Raw genomic sequence first — 10,905 nt, 5'->3', positions numbered from 1 at the left:
AGGTTACAATTTACAATCCTACGCTAGAGTGCTAAGCAGCAGGGGTAACGTGGTTAGACAACTGATGCTGATGTAAAATGATAATATCTGTTTTTGATAATTTGACAAATGGCAATGCTAGAGTGCTAATATATGTTTTTGATAATTTGACATACGGCAAACTATAATTAATTTGATGCCTGATGCAAAATGCTAATATCTGTTTTTGATAAATGTGGTCACCCTCATTGATTCCGTCTAGTTGCTTTGTTAGTTCCTTGTAAGATTATTATCTGTGTTCTGCTTTGTATATAGTTTAATGGCTGGATAAGATCTATGAAGTTGATTCTAAATAGTTGGACACGACTTGAGTTTGTCATTTGCCTGTATTCGGTTATAGAAATAAACAGCTTTATTTTTGGGATGTTACAATGCCATCAAAGCATTCTCTTATTTTAAAGTATCTTCTTCCCTTGCCCTTATTAATGTTGAAAAGAACCTGAATGCTTAGATTCACCCCCAGTCCTATTTTTTAGAATGAAGACGATATTAAATTATGACTGCTTAGATTCACTTCGCCAGTGACTTGGACGTTCATGGAGTCTGCATCTGCAAGCTTGAAAACGTTACTAATGCAAGTGATACCTAGAAGCCTAAATTGAAGGATAAGAAACACATTGACAAGCTGATGCTGCGATGAGCAAACGTTACTAGTGTGCAACAAGGCGCATATACTCTGGAGGTTGCCAATGGATTGCAACCACATAAGTATCTAAAATGCTTGTGGATCTTGAATTATCCTGGTAGTGAATTTCCAGATTGGCTAGCGAACACTAGTTTCTAGACGATAGAAACGGTGAGGCTATCTTGCTCTGAAAAGTGTCTTGATCTCTCATTCTGGGTAATAGCAATGGGTTTGATGATTTGTGTGTTTGCTATGCAGGCTCAGCTAATAGTTTTTTTTTTGTTGTCATTTCTTGAATTACTACTGGACATGTATTTAAGGACGACTATGGATTTTCTTCTCTCTTTGTTTCTCAAATGCATATCTGTTGAATGTTGTTTCATGTTAAATGAAAATTTATTTTAAGTAACAGTAAAATTACCATGTCATCTCAGTCGATTATTCTCGCATCGCATTGACATGATTGGTTATTTTGGCTACAAATGCAGTTTGTCTTACTTTATGAAAAATGTAATAATAATAAGAGATAAGAAGAGATTAACCTTTTCATCCACCAGAACAAAAGCATGTGATACATTGTGTCATAAATTTCTATTACACTTAATCTCAACATATCTTAAAACTTTTTAGTCCTAAAGTTTTCTCTACACAATTTAAATTTCAAACTATGCCAATTACATTCTCATCAATTAACAAAATAATGTCTTAAAATGACTAGTAAGAGCTTTATCTTGGATATGATTGGATAGTTCATCTAACTTTAATGTGAAAAGAAAATGACTTGGAGCTTATCCTTAATGCAAATATATAACTGACAAAAATTTTTGGATGCAGTAGGAAAAATAAGAGAGGCGCGGAAAGGGACCAGACCAGCGAACGGAGGAAGATGCTGAAGCTGCGAATGGAGGGTGGGAAGGCGCGGCGCGTGAAAGACAGCTGCGAACGGCGGAAGGAGGCTGCGAACGCCGGCGCGTCAGGTGGAGGCTTGAGGAAGGCGGAGGGTGCGGTGCCGCTCGCGGAGGGTGCGAAGGTGGCGCCGCGCGAGGAATGAAGCGGCAGCCGAGGGTTTTGTGGGTAAAACCGGAATTTTCCTTCTCTGTCTCCGCGTTAAATGCGCTGTCTCCGTTTTTCGCGTGGACAAAAAAATTACTGGATTGGCGACAGAGACAGAGACACAAATTGATTTTTTGTATCTGTCTCCTAAAAACAAACGGGGACAGAGACAAAAAAACCAAACTGTCTCTGTATTTACGGAGACAGTTTGGAAACGGAGACAGCGACGTAAATACAGAGACAGTTTGGTTTTTTTGTCTCTGTCCCCGTTTGTTTTTAGGAGACAGATACAAAAAATCAATTTGTGTCTCTGTCTCTGTCGCCAATCCAGTAATTTTTTTGTCCACGCGAAAAACGGAGACAGCGCATTAACGCGGAGACAGAAGAAGGAAAATTCCGGTTTTACCCACAAAACCCTCGGCTGCCGCTTCATTCCTCACGCGGCGCACCTTCGCACCCTCCGCGAGCGGCACCGCACCCTCCGCCTTCCTCAAGCCTCCACCTGACGCGCCGGCGTTCGCAGCCTCCTTCCGCCGTTCGCAGCTGTCTTTCACGCGCCGCACCTTCCCACCCTCCATTCGCAGCTTCAGCATCTTCCTCCGTTCGCTGGTCTGGTCCCTTTCCGCGCCTCTATTTTTCCTACTGCATCCAAAAATTTTTGTCAGTTATATATTTGCATTAAGGATAAGCTCCAAGTCATTTTCTTTTCACATTAAAGTTAGATGAACTATCCAATCATATCCAAGATAAAGCTCTTACTAGTCATTTTAAGACATTATTTTGTTAATTGATGAGAATGTAATTGGCATAGTTTGAAATTTAAATTGTGTAGAGAAAACTTTAGGACTAAAAAGTTTTAAGATATGTTGAGATTAAGTGTAATAGAAATTTATGACACAATGTATCACATGCTTTTGTTCTGGTGGATGAAAAGGTTAATCTCTTCTTATCTCTTATTATTATTACATTTTTCATAAAGTAAGACAAACTGCATTTGTAGCCAAAATAACCAATCATGTCAATGCGATGCGAGAATAATCGACTGAGATGACATGGTAATTTTACTGTTACTTAAAATAAATTTTCATTTAACATGAAACAACATTCAACAGATATGCATTTGAGAAACAAAGAGAGAAGAAAATCCATAGTCGTCCTTAAATACATGTCCAGTAGTAATTCAAGAAATGACAACAAAAAAAAACTATTAGCTGAGCCTGCATAGCAAACACACAAATCATCAAACCCATTGCTATTACCCAGAATGAGAGATCAAGACACTTTTCAGAGCAAGATAGCCTCACCGTTTCTATCATCTAGAAACTAGTGTTCGCTAGCCAATCTGGAAATTCACTACCAGGATAATTCAAGATCCACAAGCATTTTAGATACTTATGTGGTTGCAATCCATTGGCAACATTCTTCCAAGTATATGCGCCTTGTTGCACACTAGTAACGTTGCTCCATCGCAGCATCAGCTTGTCAATGTGTTTCTTATCCTTCAATTTAGCTTCTGCAGTATCACTTGCATTAGTAACGTTTTCAAGCTTGCAGATGCAGAGCTCCCCATGAACGTCCAAGTCACTGGCGAAGTGAATCTAAGCAGTCATAATTTAATATCAATTCTTTCATTCTAAAAAATAGACTGGGGTGAATCTAAGCATTCAGGTTCTTTTTCAACATTAATAAGGGCAAGCAAAGATACTTTAAAATAAGAGAATGCTTTGATGGCATTGTAAGCATCCCAAAAATAAAGCTGTTTATTTCTATAACCAATGGGCAGCAATGACAACAAGTCGTGTGTCCAACTATTTAGAATCAACTTCATAGATCTTATCCAGCCATTAAACTATATACAAAGCAGAACACAGATAATAATCTTACAAGGAACTAACAAAGCAACTAGACGAATCAATGTGAGGGTGACCACATTTATCAAAAACAGATATTAGCATTTTGCATCAGGCATCAAATTAATTATAGTTTGCCGTATGTCAAATTATCAAAAACATATATTAGCACTCTAGCATTGCCATTTGTCAAATTATCAAAAACAGATATTATCATTTTACATCAGCATCAGTTGTCTAACCACATTTAACCCCTACTACTAATATTAGCACTCTAGCATTGCCATTTGTAAAATTGTTCACCTGTTGCTCCTGTGAAATTGGTCCTGTGAAATTATTGGCTAGCTAAAACGTTGATCATATTGAAAGGAGAATAAAGAAAAAACCCCATGAATCGAACAACCAAAACCTAGACCTAGTTAAGGAATCCCTTACCTCACGGCCTCACACCGAACAGATCAGATCTCGGGAAGGCAAGAGGCGGGCGGCGCCGGCTGGACTGGCAAGGGCAAAGAGTGTGCGGTGGCGGTTGACAGGCAACGACGATCGACGGCTAAGGGCGACGCCTTGTCGCTTCCCACAGTGGCGACAGCGGTCGGGGGCGGTGCTTGAGGTCGCGATCCAACCTAGAAGGCAGTGCGGAGGTCACGATCGAAAGGGGGCCGGGGGCGGTGCGAAGGAGGCGATCGAATCAAGGCGACTCTGTGCGGACGGAAGAAAGCTGTGCGGAGGAAGAATAGACGAAGGAGAGAATAGGTATATTTTTGTCCTGCGCTAACACCTTTCTTTTTTAGAATTCTCCACATATTCTTTATAGCAAATATTATGCATGGATCCATCAAGCTATTGCGCTATCAATAACACATTTAAATAGATTTAAAGTATAAAAAACTAGTTTCTCAATTCTAAAAAATTACCATACAATTAATATTTGTATGAATAGATGCCCACATTATCCAAGTAAACTTATTATCAAACCATGGATAACTAAATAAATGCTCAAATCTCACAAGTAATCTAATCTTTACATCGTTTTTCACAACGCTCACAGGAAATCAGATTCCTCTTAGAAATAAATGATTCGTATATCTCACCTTTTGAATCATTTTACAAACTATCTTCTTGAGATTTTCTTCTCTCCGCTTACCTTTCTCGATAAACTTATCTTCCCTCTACCAATTTTCTATGATAATAAGTTTTATTCTTTTTTACTTAATTTCTTCCTCCATTCTCTTACTAGCAGCACATATGTCTTCAATTTCTTGCGATAGTTCTTTGTTCTTCTCATTGGAAACACATCTCATTACTTCTTGGTATAAGTGAACTTCCACTGTATAATCTTCTAGAGCATTGATCATGTCTAAATCCATACACCCTCCCCTTAGATAGGCGATCCATCGTATCACACCATGATTTGAAATTGAATGGAGATGAGAAGAATGATCATCAACATTTTGTTTCTATCTATATTTTCTTGTCTATATTTCAATAACTTATATTAGTCTAATAAATATAAAACAAACAAGTGAGATGCACTGTTTTGCAATCTATAAATATTGGTATTAATCAACTTCCAAAGTTCAATGCTATTCTTAAAACAATGGACAAAGGTTGTACTTGACTAATTGACCACATCAAGAATTTAACTGCAAAATTGCTAATTAAGCTTTCATACAAGTTAACACTATCTGGTCAAACAAAAAGATATAATTATGTTAATAGTGCATGAAAGAACCAATCAACAGTATGACCTCAATAAAAAATACATTGCAATAAGTTATGCTAAGTTAAAGTATTGTTGAATGCATATTTCATTTAAATAGAAAAAATGAAACACCAAGAGAACATCTCCATCAACATTATTTTTGTAATTGAGGCTACTTTCCATCAACAATTGCATTATACTTTAACCCAATAACTCGGTACTAGATTGATTCTGCTACCTTATTAAAGGGCAACCTCATTTTAAAGACAAAAGTCTATTAAAGAAAGTGAGACACCTAATATTGATTGTTTTTCATAATGCATAAAACCTATTTTGGAAATTCTGAGATATTCTAAGCTAACAAATCTGACAAAAAATATGATTCATCCAACCAAACAAAGCTATATTCATAATATGTTATGATATTACCAATACAATCTAATAAAAAATTAATGAAAAACTAATTAATTTGACTCACACTAACTCAGGTCAATTTGTTGTCCACAAACTCTTTGATACCTTGCTTCCTTTTGTGCATTAGTTCAAATAAATCTTTCTTCTACAATTATGTATAGCATATGTCAATATAAAACATAACAAATGAAATACATTTAATTAAAATATGAATACAAAAATTTAGTAAAAAATATGTAAATTATTTAGATAAAAACTTCTAAAAAGGTGGTTTACCAACCTCTTACAGTGTGCCCTAAAAGAAATTGAATCCTTGACAAGCTTGGTAAAACATCCATCCTTCATTGTCATTTTATTCTTATGTGCAACTTCACATTTGATGTTGTGATCTTCTTTATACCATTAATTCTTAACCAAGTCATTCCATATATTAACTTTCATCCATTCGGGTCCCCTACCTATCATATTTAATATGTTTGGTTCCTCTTCCTATTATCTTCTTGTGTAGATGATAATGTTGTTTTCTTAGCTAAATGAATTGATGTCCTATATCTCTCATCTGCATTTTCACTCCACACCCTTTTTAGTTCTCTATCCGTAAAATTATCCCATTTATATCTTAACTACATCATTTCCCTTAAGTACGGGTTATAAAGAATATCAAAGGTGAACTAACTCATACAAAATTAGATACATTTTTTTAGATTTTAAAAATTATTATTTACCTTAAAATTGTACCAAGGAAATCCTTATATCAGTTAGGCACTTTTTTTCCACGTTGGCCACGCTTCTTTAATGACTCTAATTTTAATATCATTTGTAATATTGCGAGGAACTTCAATTTCAACAAATCTATATACAATAAAATTAAGAATATTATAGCAATAAAATTAACATATCAAATATCAATATTTATTAAATTTAAAAGGTCATATAATTTACTTATTCATAACCATGTTTGTTTTAGTTTGTTCATCAATGTTCGATGGAATATGAGACCCTTGATTAGGTCCTCTTCGTTGAACTATTGATGAATTACCTTCTTCATACCAAGCGTCATTGGTCACATAAGTTTCTGAAATTTGTCTTCCTTCATCCTATGACAAATAAATAAATATAATGTATGTAATTTAATAAATATAATACGGGGATAAATGCATTAACACTTACTTTGCTACAAGAAAGATAATGACAATGATGTCATCGAACTACTTCACAAATATATAGGTGTAACATTATAGAAAATTCATGCACCTCTATCTCATTTGGTATGTTGTCAACTACAGGTGTTGTACCATCTTGCCTATGTGGGTTATCGTGCACATGATATGATTATGTGGCCGTGTAGGCCTTATTTTATTGTTGTCTGTGATTGTGTGTATTGATTGGACGAGTAGTCCTATTCGAGCCACCTGTGGCTGAGTATATTTGCATGTATTCAGGGAAATTATCACGGTTACTGGGGGGATGCTGTCGAAATTTTACGGACGACCTTCTCGGGGCGTGACAATTTAGTGGTATCAGAGCAAGTTAGATCATTTCGGAGTTGTTGTTTTGGATTTGTCGTTGCATTGTTAAGTCTATCTGATACCAATTTAGTGGTATCAGAGCAGGTTAGGTTCATTCGGATTTCTGTTGCATTTGAGTCGATTTTTTCGGTGTCTGTCGGATTTGTCGTCGGATTTATCGGCGTTCCGGGAGTTATCATGGTGTCATTAGGTTTATCTGATACCAATTGTTTGGTATCAGAGTATATTAGGTAAGCATTTAGTTTTAGGGTTTAGGTATAGTTTTCAAATTTGTTGTTTTGTAGTGTGTCTAGTTTGGTTACCTGACTTGAGTTGTGAGATGGACAGACAGCGACATGAACTCTCCAAGCAAAAAAAAAAAGGGCAGCCCGGTGCCGAGCTCCCGCCATGCGGGTCCGAGGAAAGGATCCATTGTACGCAGCCTTACCTTGCCTTTGGCAAGAGGCTGTTTCCAGGATTTGAACCCGTGACCTCTAGGTCACATGAACTCTCCAAGCAAGTTGTAAGTAAAATTTCTAGCATAGTTATCCCTTGTTCTAGAAATTTATATTAGTTGTATGTAAATCAGGTGTTTTATGGCTCCTGGAAATCGTGGACGTAGTCGACCAGCGAGACGACAAAAAGGGAAACGATCTACTGAATCTTTGAGTGAATCTCAACAGAAGAAGGATAAGGATAAGAAATGTTATCGTTGCGGATCTGATAGTCATCGGATTTTAGATTGTCCATTGGATCACCCCGTTTGTTACTTTTGCAAATTGTCCGGACATATGGCTAGAGAGTGTACCTTGAAGGCTCAGTTGGAGTATACTGACGTTGCAGCTTCGGGAGGATATTTCACACAGCAGCGATCGCAGAAGGCGCAGAGGATTCCATCGAGATTCAGAGCACTTAAACAACAAAGATCTTTACCATCTTCAGGACAGATGCACCAGATAGTACCAGCAGCTCCCCAGTCAGGGATCTATTATGTTATAATTCCGATGCAGCACCAGCCACTAGCAGCACCGACTTATTACAGTGTACCTCCTCATTATGTTCAGCAGACGATATCTGTAACCCAGAGTCAGTTACAGCCAGAGTGGAGACAGTTCACATCTCATTCAGCTACTCATCCTGTTAGCGCGGAGGTTGGTCGGGTTTATGCCATTAATCGGGAGGAGGTACAGCGGGCCGACGGATCAGTCTTTCGGGTTATGGTTTAGTTTATGTTATAAATGTTGATACCTTGATAGATACGAATAGTTTATATTTATTCATGTCTAGATTATTTTTAGGAATAGTTAGGCAAATTTCGGTGATTAGGTCGTATAGTTTGGCAATCTCTTTACCTTCGGGTAAAGTGCTGATTACAGATCAGGAGATTAGGGGATGTCCGTTGGATTTCAACGGTCATACTCTTACGGTGGATCTTCAAGTGTTGGATATGATGGAGTGTAGTATCATTTTTGGTATGGATTGGTTAGTCACTATCATCCTACGATGAATCGTCGGCTTGAAGTGATTACCCTCCAACCTACGGATCAACCCGCATGAGAATTCGTAGGTATTAGGATTGAACAAATATCCATTATTTTAGCAATATAGGCATAGAAAATATTAAGACGTAGTTGCCGAGGTATCGCTATTGATCCTTAGAAGATAGAGGTTGTTACTAGTTAGGGGCAGCTCAAGTTCGTTCAAGAGATTCATAGTTGCCTAGGTTTAGTTGGGTATTAGCGAAGATTTGGGGAGAATGTCTCTCGTATCGTAACAACACTGACTCGTCTGATCAAGAAAGGGGTGAAATTAGTTTGGTCAGATGCGTGTGAGACGAGCTTTCAAGAGCTGAAGCAGCGATTAGTAAGTGTCCCAATTCTGAAGATTTCTTCAAGTGATGACGGTTTCATACAGTACACCGATGCGTCATTCTAGGGATTGAGGCAGCATTGATGCAGCGTGATCGTGTGATAGCTTACGCTTCTCGTAAGTTGAAGGACCACGAGAAAAACTACTTTGTTCACGATTTAGAGTTTATCGCTATTATCTTCGTTTTGAAGATTTGACGACATTATCTCTATGGTGTCACTTTCGAGATCTTTATAGTATTTGTTCACGCGAAGAAGTTGTGCAAGAGACACATCATTCTAGGTTTGCGATACATCCGGGTGATACTCGTAGGTATCGGGACATGAATTGCTCCGATTAGGGGAACGACATGAAGAAATATCGCAGATTTTATTGCGTGATATTTAGTGTGGTAGCGGATGGAGGTTGAATGGTAGAGACCGGTCGGGTTTCTTCCGGAGATATCGATACCGGATAGAAATGGAAGTATTTTACTACAGTGTTTCTACACTATAGTATGAAGATAGGAAATTTGAGGACCAAATTTTTATTAGTGGGGGAGAATGTAAAATACCAGAAATTTAGGGGTAATTTGTAAATTAAATTAAATTTAACTTCAGGGGTTTAAGGAAAGATTAGGAAGGTTAATTAGATTAAAGATAAATTGGATTAGATTTAATTAATTAAACCCTAACTTATTTAATTAGACAATTAGATTAAACTTGTAAATCATAAAAATAGAAATTCATTAGGTTAATAAATATAAGATACAGATTCGTCTTCCAACGAAACTGAATTGGGTCAAATCAGAGATCGTTTAGTTGGTGAACCAAACGAACCAAGATTGGATCAAACTGAACCAAGTTGGTTTGGTTCGTACTGGATGAGGTTTTGATAAAATAAAATAGATGAAAAGATTCGTCTTGTGAAGACGAATCTAACAAAACTGGTTTGAGTCAAATCGGAAGTCGTTTGATTAGTGAACCAAGCGAACCAAGGTTGAATCCAATTTGCTACAGCAGTGTATACTAAACCCTAGGTTTTTAAGTTGGTTTAGCCCAATAAACCTAGTTTAACGGCGCCGGTTTAACCGGTTTAGATTACTATTCATCCCTCTTTAAAACAAAAAAAACTCGCGATTCCTTTTTATTTACTCCGCACGGCGCCCTTCTCTGCCGACGCCGCGCCTCCACCTTGCCCTTTTCTCTTCCTACTCGCTGCCGCCGCCTCCCTCACCAGCCGAAGCTGACGCCGCTGCGCCTCCCTCCCCGCCGTCGATCGTGAGTCGTCGCCGTCGCGTGGAGAAGACCAGCAACAACCACAAACCGCCGCGATCTCCTCCTTTCACCGAAGTTGGATTTTCTCCTCTTCATCTTCGTTCGACGCTGCCGTGTCCTTTTCCTTTTTTCGCCTTTCCTCCACCACACGGTTGTCGCCACGCCTGTGGTCGCCGCCGCGGGACGGCGACACCGCCTGCTGCTCTTGACCGCATAGGGCATCGCCGGACCAGAGAGGTAAAGGGGAAGTTAGTCGGGTTTCGTGGTTTAGGAGCTAATTATCTTAGGATTTCGTTAAATCTCTCTGAAACTTGATCTTTCCTCGTTCCACAGCTCATTGAGGGGGCTGATCGGATCAGTTTAAGGCCGGTGGGTGAAGCAACGAGCAAGGGAAAGAAGAAAGGGGGAAAGCTAGGGCACGGTTGGATTTTTAGGTGAGGTTTCTTCACTCGAATTCGATTGGTTTTGATGATCAATACTTGTAATCCGATTGGTGAAGAATCTTGCTTTGATTCATTAGGTTTCGCTAGATTGGTAGCAAGGAGTTCCTTGTTTCGATAGTGAAGAAGGGAAGGGAAATCTAATT

General features: G+C 38.2%; 1 pseudogene; it reads right to left on the bottom strand.

The window, feature by feature from the left end:
- Positions 1-2,085: 2,085 nt before the first annotated feature.
- LOC141831144 (uncharacterized) lies at positions 2,086-6,127 on the bottom strand (annotated as a pseudogene).
- Between the last annotated feature and the right edge of the window lie 4,778 nt (positions 6,128-10,905).

The sequence above is a fragment of the Curcuma longa genome, chromosome 6 (genome assembly GCF_044706935.1).
Source record: "Curcuma longa cultivar G26 ecotype Majalengka, Jawa Barat chromosome 6, ITB_CL_G26_1.1, whole genome shotgun sequence".
Lineage (NCBI taxonomy): Eukaryota > Viridiplantae > Streptophyta > Magnoliopsida > Zingiberales > Zingiberaceae > Curcuma > Curcuma longa.
Note: the sequence above shows the minus strand (reverse complement) of the source record. Positions and strands in the feature narration are given on the sequence as shown.